General features: G+C 44.6%; 1 pseudogene; it reads left to right on the forward strand.

Annotated features, from left to right (window-relative positions):
- Window positions 1-11,418: 11,418 nt before the first annotated feature.
- Window positions 11,419-15,278, forward strand: LOC144504719 (meiotic recombination protein REC114-like; annotated as a pseudogene).
- The last annotated feature ends 1,498 nt before the right edge of the window (window positions 15,279-16,776 follow it).

The raw sequence follows: 16,776 nt of genomic DNA on the forward strand, positions 1-16,776 counted from the left end.
CCGTCAAGTCTCTCTCTTTGATGCTGCAATGTGGAGAGCAAACAAAGAAAATAGTGGCACAGTTGTTAGCACTGCTGCCTCACAGCACCAGGGACATGGGTTCAATTCTGGCCTCGGGTGACTGTCTGTATGGAGTTTTCATGTTCTCCCTAGGTCTGAGTGGATTTCCCCCAGGTGCTCTGGTTTCCTCCCACAATCCAAAGATGCGTGTGCAGGTTAGGTTGATTGGCCACGCTAACTTGACCCTTAGTGCCAGGGTGATTAGCAGGATAAATATGTGGGGTTACGGGAATAGGACCTGGGTGGGATTGTTGTTGGTGCAGGCTCGATGGGCTGAATAGTCTCCTTCTGCACTGTACGATCTATGATTCTATGATTCAATGAAAACATGGAGCCTGGTGATCTCGTTGTCATTCTTCTTTCTCACAGGCTGGAGAGAAGAAGAAGATATCATGGAGGTGCCTGGCTCGCCAAAGGCAGGAGCAGAACTATGCGCAGAGGATGAACGCCAGAGAGCTGCTGCTGGAGGTGCCTCGCTAGATCCAGGGTCATCCAGATGATGCCTAACGTACCTGCAGATTTCCGAGAACCCGTGTCACTGAAGACGAGGCATGTCCAGGGGACTGGTTGGTCACATTGGCTACCTGCCGCAGGATTTGGCACCATGGGTACTTGGTGGGCATTAATTGCCAATGTCGCTGAATGTTACAGCAGTGCTCGATTTTTATGCCAGTGGTTCCTTCCAGGGCGCCACAGGTGATCTCTGCGGGATCTCGCAAGCCTCCACACGCAACTGCAAGCAGGAGATGATGGGCGCAATCTTCGTGTGGACACACAACTTCATCCATTCCAACCAGGATCAAGCAAACCAGGAAGCAAGTTAAAAAAAAAGAATGTTAACGAATGCTGAATTTGAAAGCACTCAAAAATGGGCATGAGGATTGCAATGTGTGATTAAACCGGAACCGCAAGGCAGTCAGCATGTTGATTTTGTGTTGCCTGCACATTTCAATGAATATTGCATAAGCCAGCACTAACTGCGCTGTTGTTTTGCTGGATGCATCAGCATGGGGCAAATATTGTGAGTGGCTGACATTACATAACACTAGACTGCACCTTTTAATGGGAAAGTTCATTGTAACTGAAGCAGGTGCTGTCAGTTGTGTAGAAAGTGGCTCTGATCTGGAAAAATTGAAGAATGGGCTCCAAGGTTTGTGATTACTGATTGGATGCTTTGGAGGAGAGATGTCCTCGATCTGAGGAGACCAGGAGGTCCCCCAGACATACATTCAAAAGGCAGTCAGAGCAAATAGTTGTGGTCAATGCCAGGAGCCAAGCCCTAAGGGTTTGGATGTGGTGTCACATAAAGTTCAATGACCTCACACCAGTCGTCAAAATCAGTGAAAGCATCTTCAAATGGCATATCCTAACAACTGCATCGCCAGCCTCAAACACAGCTCAATTCACACAGCGCCTTCACTCACCAACCTACAATCTCTATCACTCAGGACTCACACCTAAAATTCACATGTTTCAGTGCATTGTCACATGGTTAGCAGTTAATGCAAGCCTCAGACCCAGATCTTACAGTTTGTATACATTGTCAGCTACTCAATCATGCCAGCCACACCAGCTTGGCTGAACACATCCACCACAACTTCCCTCTCTTGCCAGGTGGTGTAAAACTGGAGGCAACAAGGGCAAACCAGGGGGGAAGAGATGTACGTGCAAGTTCTAACCCCTATAGAGAAGACAATTCCTATTGTTCTCATTCCCTCACTGAAAGTGCTGATCCTTGCCGAGGTCTGGTACCATGGGTGTCGACAGCCCAGGATTTGAACCTGAGAACCTGCATTGACATAGTAAGGTAAAGGTAAAGTCGCCATAGACCCAGATGACCATAGGCTCTGGCTGGGGGTGATTTAACCTAAGGATCACCAGACCTCAGGCAAGGGGCAAGATTGAGAAGGCAGGATCTTCATGAATAACCTCAGCTAGTACGGGAATTGAACCTGTGCTGTTTGCATCACGAACCAGCTAGCCAGTAACGGAGCTAAACACAGTAATGCATTGAAGATTGTCTCGCCCATGAGAACCTATTTAAAAAACTTGCATCAGTGAGTATCTCCTGTTAACTTTTTACACTGTACATTCCTTTATAATGGTACCAGCCATTTCAATTCAGTGGGGAGATGAGGAAAGCTGTGATTGATCTCCTTCAGGCAGAGAAAATTAAGGATGGATTTTTCAGAGGTGTTCAAAATCATGAGGGTGCTGATTAGATAACTAAGGAGAAACAGGTTCTGGTGGCACAGGAGTCAGTAACCAGAGGACAGATGTTTTAGGTAATTGGCAAAAGGACCAAAGAGTAGCAGATTTGTAGACTCAGCAACACTTAACCTTCTATTCTGCTGGTCGACAAAGAACTGAGATATTGAAGAACTGAGATAAGGTGGCATGGTGGCACAATGGTTAGCACTGCTGCCTCATCGCTAGGGACCCAGGTTCAATTCCAGCCTCAGGTCAATGTCAGTGTGAAGTGTGTACCTTCTCCCCATGTCTGCATGCGTTTTCTCTGGGTGCCCCAGTTTCCTCCCAAACTCCAAAGATGGGTTGGTTAAGTTGATTGGCCATGCTAAATTGCCCCTTAGTGTCAGAGGGATTAGCAGGTTAAATACATGGGGATAGGGCCTAGGTGGGATTATTGTTGGTGCAGACTCAATGGGCCAAATGGCCTCCTTCAAGACCGTAGGCATTCTAAGATTCTATGATTCTATGAAATACTGTTTCCTGAAAGGCGTGCCAGACCATATATGACTAAAGGTCTTCATAAGCAACCTTGGTTATCATTTTTGGATGGATATCTTGGTGATCAGTTGTTTATAGACTTCCAAAAATTAGAGTCGATGAAGAAACTCTTGTTCCAACTAGAGATGCAGCTAAGTTTTAGATTTTTTTGAAGAAGGATGATGAACGTATTAGAAAGTGAAGAGTGTCTGGTTTCAGATTGGGGGTTTTGAATTTTGAGAAAATTAAGAATTAGAAACGCTGTCCCAAGCAGGAGTGAAATAGATTACAGTTAGAATTTGGAGCACCTCTTTTAAAATGTGCCATGAGATTATTAAATCCCGGCTCTAGGAATGAGAGTTGGAGGGAGGATATAGATCAGTGTACTCCTGATAGGTGTGGTGACTGTCTGGAAATACCTTTTGGTCTCTCCACATTCTCTTTACTGCTTTTCTTTCGGTGGTTCTTGTAACACTATACTGTAGGCCTCAGTTAAGTGGCATTTATATTGACAGGACAAAAGCAAAACACTGCAGATGCTGGAAATCTGAAGCAAAAACAGAAAATGTTGAAAGTACTCAATGGGTCAGGCAGCACCTGTGAGGTAGAAAAGGAGTGACAGTGGACTTCGATGCCATTGCGAAGATGTAAAGAGGAGTGACCAACTACATTCTTCACATTGAGAGAAACAGATATGAAAAGAAGGGGAGGTTTGGTTCGATATTGTATGTAATGTATCATTATGATGGTGTAGTTATCATAATGAGGGTGGCACGGTGGCACAGTGGGTTAGCACTGCTGTCTCATAGCGCCAGGGACCAGGTTCAATTCCCCGCTTGGGTTACTGTCTGTGTGGAGTCTGCATGTTCTCCCATTGTCTGCGTGGCTTTCCTCTGGGTGCTCCAGTTTCCTTCCACAGTCTGAAAGACATGCTGGTTAGGTGCATTGCATATGCTAAATTCTCCCTCAGTGTAACCGAAGAGGCGCCGGAGTGTGGCGAGTAGGAAATTTTCACAGTAACTTCATTGCAGTGTTAATGTAAGCCTACTTGTGACTAATAAATACACTTTACTTCAACAAAGGTTTGATGCTCATTTGTACCAAAATGTAGATTTATTACAATTGTTTGTTTTTTGAGTGTTTTTGGCTGCAATCCATCCCCCACCTCACCCCATACAATTTCCACATCCATATGTGGCCCTCCAACTGAAAGGTTTGTCCGCTCCTGACATTGAAGTTGTCCAATGGTTTCAATGGGCTGATCTTTCCCAGCCCCAGGGTGACAGTCTGTGAGGTGCGGGAGCTGGGAAAATAGTGGCCATGTCAGGCTGGACCAGAGTGGGCAGCCAATTTAAATAATTAAATGCCCTAGTAAAATCGATTTTCCTGGACTTCTGGCATTTTTCTGATAGCGGAGCAGTGCTTTGCAACTGGCTTGTCTTCGGCTGTCCCAGGAGCCATTGGAGCTGGGTGGCCAATGGCCCTGGGAGGGGAAGGCCAACCCCTGAGGCCTAAATGGACCTTCAGGTGGAGCCTGCTTGCTTGACCCATTAAAATTTATTTTTCTTCTTTCCAATGGTGCCTCAAGTTGACAAACCCAGAGGCCCAATGTTCCTTAATGCTGAATCAAGAGAAGTAATAGCAAGGACTCTTAATGCTGAGGGGCTTTTTGTCACATCTCAGGAAGAGGAACAAGTAGGTTATTGAGCGATGACTGCTCCCTGGCCTCACCAGCTGCAATACTTTATGCTGGTTCTCCTCCTTTTCCCTCAATTTTGATCAATTCTTCCTTGTCTGATGATGTCTCATTTTGTTTTGATTTTCCTTCAACTCCAATTCCCTTCGCATTGTCAGGTTGTGCAGACTGCAGTAAACTGGATGACACGGTCCACTTTCTCTGGGTCATGTTGTAAGGAGCTCCCAGAGCAATCAAACTCTGATCTTGAGTTGAATCTTTCTTTCAAAATGCTAATTGTATGCTTTATGACACCCTTGAAGATACAGCTCTGACTGTACCTGTGTTATGATGTGGAGATGCCGGCGTTGGACTGGGGTAAACACAGTAAGAAGTTTCACAACACCAGGTTAAAGTCCAACAGGTTTATTTGGTAGCAAAAACCACTAGCTTTCGGAGTGCTGCTCCTTCCTCAGGTAAGTGATGAAGGAGCGGCACGGTAGCACAGTGGTTAGCACTGCTGCTTCACAGCTCCAGGGTCCCGGGTTCGATTCCCGGCTCGGGTCACTGTCTGCGTGGAGTTTGCACATTCTCCTCGTGTCTGCGTGGGTTTCCTCTGGGTGTTCCGGTTTCCTCCCACAGTCCAAAGATGTGTGGGTTAGGTTGATTGGCCAGGTTAGAAATTGCCCTTTAGAGTCCTGAGATGCGTAGGTTAGAGGGATTAGCGGGTAAATATGTGGGGGTAGGGCCTGGGTGGGATTGTGGTCGGTGCAGACTCGATGGGCCGAATGGCCTCCTTCTGCACTGTAGGGTTTCTAAGTGGAAGTTCTGTTCACAAACAGGGCATATAAAGACACAAACTCAATTTACAAAATAATGGTTGGAATGCGAGTCTTTACAGGTAATCAAGTCTTAAAGGTACAGACAATGTGAGTGGAGAGAGGGTTAAGCACAGGTTAAAGAGATGTGTATTGTCTCCAGCCAGGACAGTTAGTGAGATTTTGCAAGCCCAGGCAAGTCATAGGGGTTACAGATAGTGTGACATGAACCCAAGATCCCGGTTGAGGCTGTCTTCATGTGTGCGGAACTTGGCTATCAGTGCTCATGACCCCTATGGCTACCTGTGTTACTCAGATACAGGGAAATGCCATCAATCAGGCCTCGAAGACAGGGCATGGACTTTCAGAAGGCTTTTGACAAAGCCCCATATAAGAGATTAACATGTCAAATTAAAGTGCATGGGATTGGGAGTGATGTATTGAGAAGGCTAGAAACCTGGTTGGCAGACAAGAAACAAAGAGTAGGAATAAACGGGTCTTTTTCCAAATGGCAGGCAGTGAATAGTGGGGTACTGGAGGGATGGGAGCCAGGAACCCTGCTGTTCATAATATATATTACTGGTTTAGATGAGGGAGCTAAATGTAATATCTCCAAAGTTGCAGATGACACAAAGCTGGGTAGGAGGGTGAACTGTGAGGTGGATACAGAAATGATTCAGTGTGATTTGGACAAACTGAGTGATTGGGCAAATGCATGGCAGATGCAGTATAATGTGGATAAATATGAGGTTATCCACTTGGGTAGCAAAATCAGGAAGGCAGATTATTAATTGAATGGCTATAAATTAAGAGAGGGAAATATGCAGCGAGACCTGGGTGTCCTTGTACCTTGCTGATGGTAAGCATGAAGGTGCAGCAGGTGGTAAAGAAGGCAAATGGCCTTTCGAGTACAGGAGCAGGGATGCCTTGCTGCAATTATACATGACCTTGGTGAGACCACACCTGGAGTAGTGTGTGTAGTTTTGGTCTCCTTACCTGAGGAAGGCTGCTCTTGCTATAGAGGGAATGCAGAGAAGATTTATCAGACCGATTCCTGGGATGGTGGGACTGACGTATGAGGAAAGTTTGAGTCGGTTAGGATTGTATTTGCTGGGGTTCAGAAGAAAGAGGTGATATCTCATAGAAACCTATAAAATTCTAACAGGGCCAGACAGGGTAGATGCAGGTGGGATGTTCCCGATGGTGGGGATGTCCAGAAGAAGGGACCACAGTATAAAGATACATGGTAAACCTTTTAGGACTGAGGTGAGGAGAATTTCTTCACTCAGAGAATAGTAAGCCTGTGGAATTTGCTATCATAGAAAACAGTTGAGGCCAAACATTGCATGTTTTCAAGGAGGAGTTAGATATAACACTTGGAGTGAAGAGAATCAAAGGATATGGGAGAGGAAGGCGGGATCAGGCCGTTGAATTGGATGGTCTGCCATAATCATAATGAATGGCGGAGAAGACTTGAAGAGCCAAATCGTCTACTCCTATTTACTATGTATCTATGCTTCCCAAACTGTGGGCCAAGCTCTCTATTGGGTTCGAGAATCGATCCCCATTGGGGTCATGAGCACCGAGGTGGCAATGGCTGCTGTGGTGCTCAGACTGAATGCTAAAGGTGCGAGGTCTCTTTAAATTCTCATGCTTTTTAAAATGGTGGGTGTGGTCTAACTGACCATAGAAACATTGAAAATAGGAGCAGGAGTAGGCCATTTGGCCCTTCGAGCCTGTTCCGCCATTCAACATGATCATGGCTGATCCTCTAACTCAACGGTATACTCCAATGTCCTCTCTATATCTCTTAACTGCTTTAAAGTCTAGAAATCTATCCCAGCCTTCAATGGTAGAGAATTCCATAGGTTCACCACTCTCTGAGTGAAGAAATTTCTCCTCATCTCAGTCCTATATGGCCAACCCCGTATCCTGAGGCTGTGACCCCTTGTTCTAGACCCTCCAGCCAGAAGAAACAACATCCTCACATCCAATTTGTCCAGCCCTGTCAGAAATTTTATATGTTACAATTAGATCCCCTCCAAATGCCAGTGAATACAGGCCATTCGACCCAATCTCTTATATGACAATTCGGCCATCCCAGTAATCAGTCTGATGAGCTCCCTCTGTGGCAAGAATATCCTTTCTTGGATAAGAAGATCAAAACTGCACACAGTACTCCAGATGTGGTCTCACCAAGACTCGGCACAGCCTCAGAAAGATATCCTTGCTCCTGTGCTCAAATCATTGTGCAATGGAGGCCAACATACCATTTTCCTTCCTAGCTGTTTACTGTACCTGCAAGCCTGCTTTCATTGACTGGTGTACTAGGACCATTCTTCAAAGCCTGATTCCTGCTTTCACAATTCTCACCACTGCCACACACTCACAAATCTCCCCCTGCTCTGACAGCTCTACCCTTCGGGGCGGAACGGTGGCACAGTGGTTAGCACTTCTGCCTCACAGCGCCAGGGACCCGGGTTTGATTCCCGGCTTGGGTCACTGTCTGTGCGGGGTCTGCGCATTCTCCCCATGTCTATGCGTGGGTTTCCTCCAGGTGCTCTGGTTTCCTTCCACAGTCCAAAAGATGGTTAGGTGCACCCGAACAGGCACCGGTGTGTGGCGACTTGGGGATTTTCACAGGAACTTCATTGCAGTGTTAATGTAAGTCTACTGGTGACACTAATAAATAAACTTAAAACTTCATCCTTGCTCTCACTCTGGGGTAACCTCAATTTTCAGGCTACAGAATGGGACCTCAGAGGGAATAAGTATGGGGTCCACTGGTGTTACATTTGCAATCCTCTAGTGCTCTTGCACCACACCCGTATAAATTACAATTCTGAGAACGTAAAGAATATTTCCACACTATAAACTGCATTTTCTTATTTTAAAAAAAAGCCAGTGTTGTCTGTGAGTTTGACCCTCTTCAGCTTTAGATGATGTTTACAAATAAGCTGCAATTAACTTGGAATGAAGGTCTCACAGCTGACATGCTTTTACTGCCCGGCTAACTCCAAGGTCATGGTGTACTACATCTGGCTGGAAAATCAGAAAATCGTTTCTCAAGCTGCGTACTTTTTTGTTTTGTTCGATGCAGAGATAGACCTGCTTAATCTTTCCTTCAAATAGTGGCATCCACATCGCTTAAAAATTGGGTAAGAAATCCTCTGTTTGTAATGTTTTGCATTGACTTATTAACTTGTGAAAAACAGTGCATCCATTCGAACGCGGTACTAAGCCGTTCTGCTGATGAACAAATCTGTTATGCTGATGAATAAAAATAGCAATTCAGCCAATTACTGTAAGGGCAGATGAAGTTATCTAAAATCATGCTTCAAATTACAATTCATTATATTCAGGTCACAACTTCAGCTATGCCAGCAGACTAAATAGTGGCTTCACTTTATACTGACAGCATGGCAATCGCACCGATTTAAGCAGCAATCAGCTTTTATATTGATGCAGAACAACAACAACTTGCAGCAATTCACAGCAGTGTCATCATTCAAAAATGTTGAAACCGAGGCACTTCAGGACAGGTGACCTAAGGCTTGAGCAAAAAGGTAAGTTTTAATGGGAGCCTGATTGGAGAAGGGAGAGATGGAGACATTTGGGGAGGGAATTCCAGAACTTATCAAGTGGGAAAGGGAGATTTGGATATGTACGAAGGAGGTTGAACAGGTGACCTGCTTACACATAAGAAAGTTCTATTAACCCTAAGGAGGTTTATTGTCCTCCACAATAAGGGCCAACAATGGGAAGATTGCAATGAGGAGTGCCTGAAAATGCAGGGGTTAGGATTTTCCTGACTAAAATTACCCTCCTCTTGCTGGAAATCATGCCGACTACTGCTTCCCCATCCATCACGTGCAAGCGGAGCTGGAAGAGAATGGGGCTACTGAATGATTTTCCTTCTTTCACCCCACATATCAGCTTTTCCTGTGGCTGTCATGTGAAAGTTGATATAAGACAAACTGCTGAACAGATCCAGAGCTTAGAGTCTACATTGCCACTCTCAGAACCATTCCAATGTGCTGAAGGCTTGCAACAGGCTCAACACTGGGGGAAAGGGATTCTCAAGGTGCAGAGAAGTTTCAGGATTTCACCAGAAGGAACAGAGGGATCAGGTCAGTACTTTACTTTATATAATGGGGGCCATAGCAGACGATGTCATTTCATGCTAGATCATCGATAAGCCTTTAAGCCCATACCGAGAAGTCCTCCAGGTATACGACTCATACTTCAATGTTCAAAAAAATTGAAAATTGAGCAAGCAAAATTTGATAAGAGGCAAAAACCAGACAAATCTATGGACTCATTTATAAATGACCAGTACAGACAGGTGGAGAATTGCAACTTTGGGATCATTAGAAGTGAATTCATAATTAATTAACATTAATATGAATTAATAAATTATAATGATTAGAGTCTTGGATTAAACCTTTTAGATCTTTTGCAAATGAGAGAGGATTTAATTCTCAGAACAGCAGTTTAAATAGTATGACAGACCAAGATCAGGAAGCAAAACAGAGTGGTTGTTTGTGGGAAAATAAAGTCCCTTGGAAAAAATGAATGAATCCATTCAACATGGTGGACAAGAACAAGAAAGCACTGTGAAGCAAAAGCCCACAAAATCAGGAAAGAAACATGCCAACCGCCATCTTAAGATGTTCTCGACGTGGTGGGAAAACACTACACAAGGAAGAATGCCCAGCAAGGGGAGCTGAGTGTTATAACTATGGGAAGTTGGAAACATTTTAAAATAGTCTGCAGTTCCAAGGTTCCTATAGCTCATAGGAAGAACGTGATAACAATAAAACCAAGTAATATCCAAAAAGAGGAAGAGCCACACAAAAATGAAATAACCTTCTTAAGAGAAGGTAATGAAACAGAAAATAATTATTGGAGCATTAAATTAGAAGTTGATGGTAACCCCACAGAATTCAAACTAGATACTGGGGCAGGTGTTTCAGTATTATTTGCTGAAGTTAAATGGCTCAAACCTACTAAATTACAGCCATCCTCCATTTAGTTGCAAGCTCCAGGAAGAATTATACTCAAAGTAACACTTCGCAAGATTAAGATACAAGGATAAAGAAATTATGGAAGCCCTGATGTGATAAAGAACTAGGAGTCATCATTACTGAGCATAAAGAGATGTTTGTAGCTACGGCTCAGATACAAGATTGATGAAATTGTGGATGAGGTATTTAGGAATGAATTTCTATCCCTATTTTTAGCCTTAGGAAAGCTGAAAACAGAATATCACAGAAAATCACAGTAGAATGCAAGATCCACCCAATAAGTTAGCAAAAGTACCCTTTTCACAAAATTGATTGCAGTTTTTGGCAGTTGCTTCTGGACAAAGAACCTGGGTTGTTGACTACTTTTATCACCCTATTTTAGTTATTGTTTTAACAGGTAAACATTCAGAATTGCTTTTGAACCTGAGATATTCCAAAGAAGAATGCCTCAGACCCTGTAATGCATGTAAGGAGTAATATGCCATAGGGACAGCATTCTTGTACATGGTTCATTGAGGGAAGAAAATCACCACTGAATAAGAGCAATGCCCAAAGTCCTACAAGAAACACGTTTGACATTAAATGACAAGTGTGAACTTGCAAAGCCTGTGACAAAATTCTGAAGTTACATTGTGCAAGCTTCGGGAATTACAGCCAACCCACAGAAAACCTACTAAACTTGGCTGAAATGAATGAGCCGCTACAAGCTCAACAGTGACACTGGAATGTGGACCTGCAAAATGCTTTTGACATCTCCTAATGTCACCAGAAATTCTCACGCACGACGATCCAGCTTTGTCAACAATTGTAGCAGTCAACACCTCATCTCCAGGCTTGGGCACAGCGTTGTTCCAAGTACAAAAAATGCATCAGTTTGTTCCACCTCAACGTCTCTCTGGGACATAGAGAAGAGATATGCAACCATTGAGAAAGAAGCATTAGCAGCCGCATGGGCCTGTTGGAACTTCACTGATTATGTCATGGGATTACGGTTTAAAGTTGAAACTGGCCACAAACCCAAAGGAAATTGCAAAAAATCCACTTAGAATTCAATGTTTTATACTGAGATTCGTGAAATATGATTAATTTACTGAGAATATTCAATGGAAGAATGCCAGTGGATGGAGTCAAGTTTGAAGATTTAAATTTTACTGAGGAAGTTGAAGCATATACTTTGTTTGTTACCAGCCAGGGAACAGAGATTACTAGAGATCAAGCAAGCACAAGAACAGGATGGCGAATGCATCCAGATAAAAGAGTATTGTGAGAACGGATGGCCGGATTATACTCCTAACAACCCAGTACTTTGCTAATACTACAAGCAGAGAAAACATCTCGCAATCATCGATGATTTCTTAATTGTTAATGACAGATCAGTCACCATTATAACACTTCGACTCGACATTCTACAGAAAATCCATCAAGGTCACTTGGCGATAGGAAAGCGCAAAGCAAGAGTCCTCCAGTCAGTCTGGTGGCCAGGCGTCAAGTCCCTCATTGTAGACTTAATCACAAATTTCCTTATGTGTGCCGTGATTAGACTACAGCAGAGTGAACCACTGACATTCTCCACCTTTCCTCTGAGGCCATGGTAGCACTTGGGATGGATTTTTCTGAGTTTTTAAAGGCAGAATTTTAATTATCATCATTGATTACCACTTCAGCTGGTTTGAAGTGAGTGGACTGCACAGGCAGTCATTATGTTTTTCAGATCAGTCTTCGTGACACGGCACGGTGACACAGTGGTTAGCACTGCTGCCTCACAGCGCCAGGGACCCGGGTTCGATTCCTGGTTTGGGTCACTGTCTGTGTAGAGTTTGCACATTCTCCCCATGTCTGTGTGGGTTTGCTCCGGTTTCCTTCCACAGTCTGAAAGACCTGCTGGTTAGGTGCATTGACCCGAACACGTGCCGGAATGTGGTGACTAAAGGAATTTCACAGTAACTTCATTGCAGTGTTAATGTAAGCCTTACTTGTGACTAATAAATATACTTTTTTTAAACTTTATCCTGCACATTGTGGTGCCAGACAATGGACCAGGGTTTGCTAACGAGCTGCTCTGCAACTTGATCAGTGCGGCTGGCTGTTACTGCTGGAAGATGAGGTCAAGGCCGGACACGGGACTCAGGCAGGGCCGCTGTCCACCCACAGCCTGCCTCAGGTGGTGCTGCCCAGCACTCAGTGGCTGCTGGAGCGGTATAGGCGGTTCCTGTCGGAAGGGAGGGATGATATAATAAATCAAGGGTGCTCAATGAGGCTTCAGAACACAAAAGCTTTATTGTTAAAGCCTCAAATAAAAGTATATACAAATAGGGTCTGACAGAATAACTATGCGACTGTACATTATTCCTCCCTGGCTCCAACTGCCAATCCTTCCTGACCTGGGATACGCACCCTCGCACTCCATTGGCTCAACTTCCTGCCTCTACACTCCATATAGTCCGGCCCATCCACGTGGCCCTCAGGGAATGTCCCCTTAAAGGGACCACGCTACCACACTCCTTCCCCACCCAACGCTTGAAGTCACCTGGTAGAAACAAAAAAGAAACATTGTTAAATAAACAACAATTTGCGAAGAAAAAAACATCAAGGGAAACCCCCATCACAACTTCAAACTGGTGACTTCTGAACTCTTGTAGATTGTCTCTACTCCAATCTATGTTCATTTGGAAATGACAAATCAGGCCAGGTCAAGGCAAACGGCAAACTCATCAACCCAGGGTCTAATTCATCCTCGGTGGCTGCTGCATTCTCTGTTATTGCCACAACTGGGTGCTCAGGTTCCACATCCCCAACTGGGATCCCCATTTCCAATCCAGGCAGATCTACCTGTACTGCTGGAGTCACCAGTTGTTCCCTTGTCTCAGATATTGCTCTCCTTCTCAGGTGATCCACATGTTTCTTGAGGTGGCACCCTTGCATCTCTACAATATAGGAGACCGGCCCTGTCCTTTCCACAATCTTGCCAGCCACCCATGCTGGTCCAGCCGCAAAATTTCTGACCATGACTAAATCCTCATCTCTGAAGACTTTGTCGCTCTTCCTTGAGTTGTGGTTCTGTTTCTGAGAGGCTTGCCTAGCCTCCACCTTCCCAGCCAAATTTAGAAACATCGTATCCAACTGTGTCCTTAGATGACGTCCCATTACCATCAAGGTTATCTCTGTAGGGGGCACTTTATCCATTTTTAGGAAATGTGCCCTCCTTTTGGGCTCCTCAAACAGTTTCTTGACAGGAGTTAAACCAATTTTGTTGTGGATTTTTTTGTTTTACATTCTGTCCTGAAAGCTTTATTTCATACAACGCTTGTAAATAACCCTTTTCGTTGCATGGAAAACACACGTAATTTTTACATTGGCGGGCTTCTTGGGACTGATCTCCCCTCACTGATAACAAGCTTCTACCCTTGCTGCAGTATCCCTATTATTGGACTCTTCAGTACTCACATTCGGGTTGGCCTTCACAATAGTTGTTTCCTGCCACAAGAAGTTTATCTCATTTCACCTTGCAATTTGCTCACATTCTGTTCTGCACATTCACTCACCTGGGCCAGCTCAAAGACTTTCTCCAGAGAAATTTTTACTTGTCAATAACTTCTTTTGTATAATCGGGCTGTTTATACCACAGACCAAATGGTCCCTCAAACATTTCTCCTAAAGTTGGGCTGAATTCGCATTGCTCTGCTAACCCTTGCAACCTGATCACAAAGCTGGAGGCTGTCTCCCCTGGCTCCCGGATTGCTGAGTGAAATTTGTACCTCAACATCATAATTGAGGGTCGGGTGTTGAAATGATTCTTAACCAGCTCAGCTATCTGGTCTAAAGATTTGGTACCTGGAGCAGCAGGCGATGTTAAACTTCTAATTAAACCACAACCATGAGCATAATAACCTTTGGCTTTTCTTCAGTTGTTATTTCTTTTGCTACAAAAAAGTAATGTAGTCTCTCAATATACTGGCCCCAGTTTTCTACTTTGGGGTCAAACTGTTCTAATTTCATGATTAAAGGCATTTTAACACTGTGACTGTATCTTGCTTTTTCTTATCTTCAATGCTGCCGTCTCTTTGCCCTCTAACCGCGCACTGCAATCCCCAAGGAACTTGGAAAATCTTTCCTCGTTGCCAATGTAATAAATTGAGGGTGACTCGATGAGGCTTCAGAACACAAAGACTTTATTGCTAAAGCCAGAAATACTGATATACACAAACAAGGTCTGACAGAATAACTATGGTGACTATACATTATTCCTCCCTGACTCCAATTGCCAATCCTTCCCAACTCAGGATATACATCCTCGCACCCCATTGGCTCAGCTTCCCGCCATGACAGTTCATAGAACCTGGGCCAACCATATGGTCCTCAGGGAACGATCCCTTAAAGGGGCCACACTACAACACTCGAGAACCGGGGAGGTTTTGAGTCCAATCTAGAAAAGGGTAATCTATATCTGACAATTGTGCAGTCAGGCCTTTTCCTCATCTCTCAAGGTGGAGCAACCATACTGGGAGCATTTTCATTCAGTGAAGCTCGCAAACGGTGGAAAGCAGTGCATAGAGTAAATTGTGTGCTCTTTGTGTCTAAGGTTAGGAATGAAAGCCGTATGATCCGAGTATAGTTTAGTGGAGATTCACACAAGCAAGCACTGGAAAGCTGCTCTAACTGCGTGCAAACGTTCCTTCTGTATATCAATGTATAGAACCCTGATGGAAAAATTCAGACCCAAGCTCTACAGTTGAGCCAGTCAAAATCAGCCACTCTGGAGGTTTGGAGCTAGAGGGATGGGGCACAGAGGAGAAGCAAACAGGGGCACAAAGGGTATCCATCAAACAGCTAGTGAAGTCTGTGTTAGGAGCTACAGCACCTCAGCTGCCATAGGCCTATCAGCAGTCAGCATTAAACACAGAGGAGTTGAGTCCTTTCTTGTGACTCTGTCTTCTGGATCAGAGATTCCCAGCATTTGTGGGGAGGTTTTGATTTGATTTGATTTATTATTGCCACATGTATTGGGGTATAGTGAAAAGTATAGTTTCAAGCACGCTATACAGACAAAACATACCATTCATAGAGTACATAGGGGCGAAGGAAAGGAGAGTGTGCAGAATATCATGTTGAGAAAGATCAGCTCAATATAAGGTAGGTCCATTCAAATGTCTGATGGCAGCAGGGAAGAAGCTATTCTAGAGTCAGTTGGTATGTGATCTCAGACATTTGTATCTTTTTCCTGATGGAAGAAGGTGGAAGAGAGAATGTCTGGGGTGCGTGGGGTCCTTGATTATGCCGGCTGCTTTTCCGAGGCAGCGGGAAGTGTAGACAGAGTCAACGGGTGGGAGGCTGGTTTGAGTGATGGATTGGGCAAGTGGATCAGGAACTTCAGAATTGATAGACAAGTGACCAGGAATACATTTGGCTTTTATCCAATTGGCAAAGAACAGATACAGCTGGAAAAGGAACTTAGTTCAAGTCACATTAATCTTTAATTCGCCCCATGTTTACATTTCCTCTGGACAATACATCTGTGGCAGTACTGTCTCCATTTATTTTAGACATTTTTATCTCTGATCATCAGTTTGCCAGAGTGTTAAAAAATAATGAATCATTTCACCAAAAAAAAATGGTTTCATGCACGTGACTAATTTACTTGAATATCCTCACTCAAAAGCAGAAGCAGAAAGAGGAGATTGAACTATCAAGGAATTGATGAAAAAAGCACCAGAGATATTAGCTGGGGGTGCGGCACGGAACCCAAGTTCGATTCCCGGCTCGGATCACTGTCTGTGCGGAGTCTGCACACTCTCCTCGTGTCAGCGTGGGTTTCCTCTGGGTGCTCCGGTTTCCTCTCGCAGTCTGAAAGATGTGCTGGTTAGGTGCATTGGCCATGCTAAGTTCTCCCTCAGTGTACCCAAACAGGCACCAGAGTGTGATGACTAAGGGCTTTTCACAGGAACTTCACTGCAGTGTTAATGTAAGCCTATTTGTGACACTAATAAATAAACTTAAAAATGTTTAACTAAACTCTTCTGAACTACAGAACCTCACCTGTAAAATCAATAGGTTCTCACCTTTCAGAATACTGCTAGGAAAATGTCTGCAAACACAACTCCCTTCTCTACAACAATCAATTTGGGGAAGGGGAGCAGTGGGAGAATTTTCCATCCCCATTTTCAGTGGGTGGGAATGGCAGCAGGGGTGGGGAATCGAGGGGGAGTCCCAAAATGGCTTTCATACTGGTGGAATTTTCCCGCCCCACCGCCAATGATGTCCTGATGAATGGGGACCTGGCGAATGGTCCCCATTGGGGATGCACTGCCCGCGGCAGGGAATGCGTCAAGCCTGGGCAGTACCAAGGCACTGCCGCCAACAGTGCCTGGGAACGGCCCTGGCACTGGCTCCCTGGCACTGCCAGGGGCAAGTGCCAGTGCGGGAGTGGCTGGGGTAGTGTCTGGGGGATTGTCAGGTGGGGCTTCCATTGGGG

Source organism: Mustelus asterias, chromosome 15 (genome assembly GCF_964213995.1).
Source record: "Mustelus asterias chromosome 15, sMusAst1.hap1.1, whole genome shotgun sequence".
Classification (NCBI taxonomy): Eukaryota; Metazoa; Chordata; class Chondrichthyes; order Carcharhiniformes; family Triakidae; genus Mustelus; species Mustelus asterias.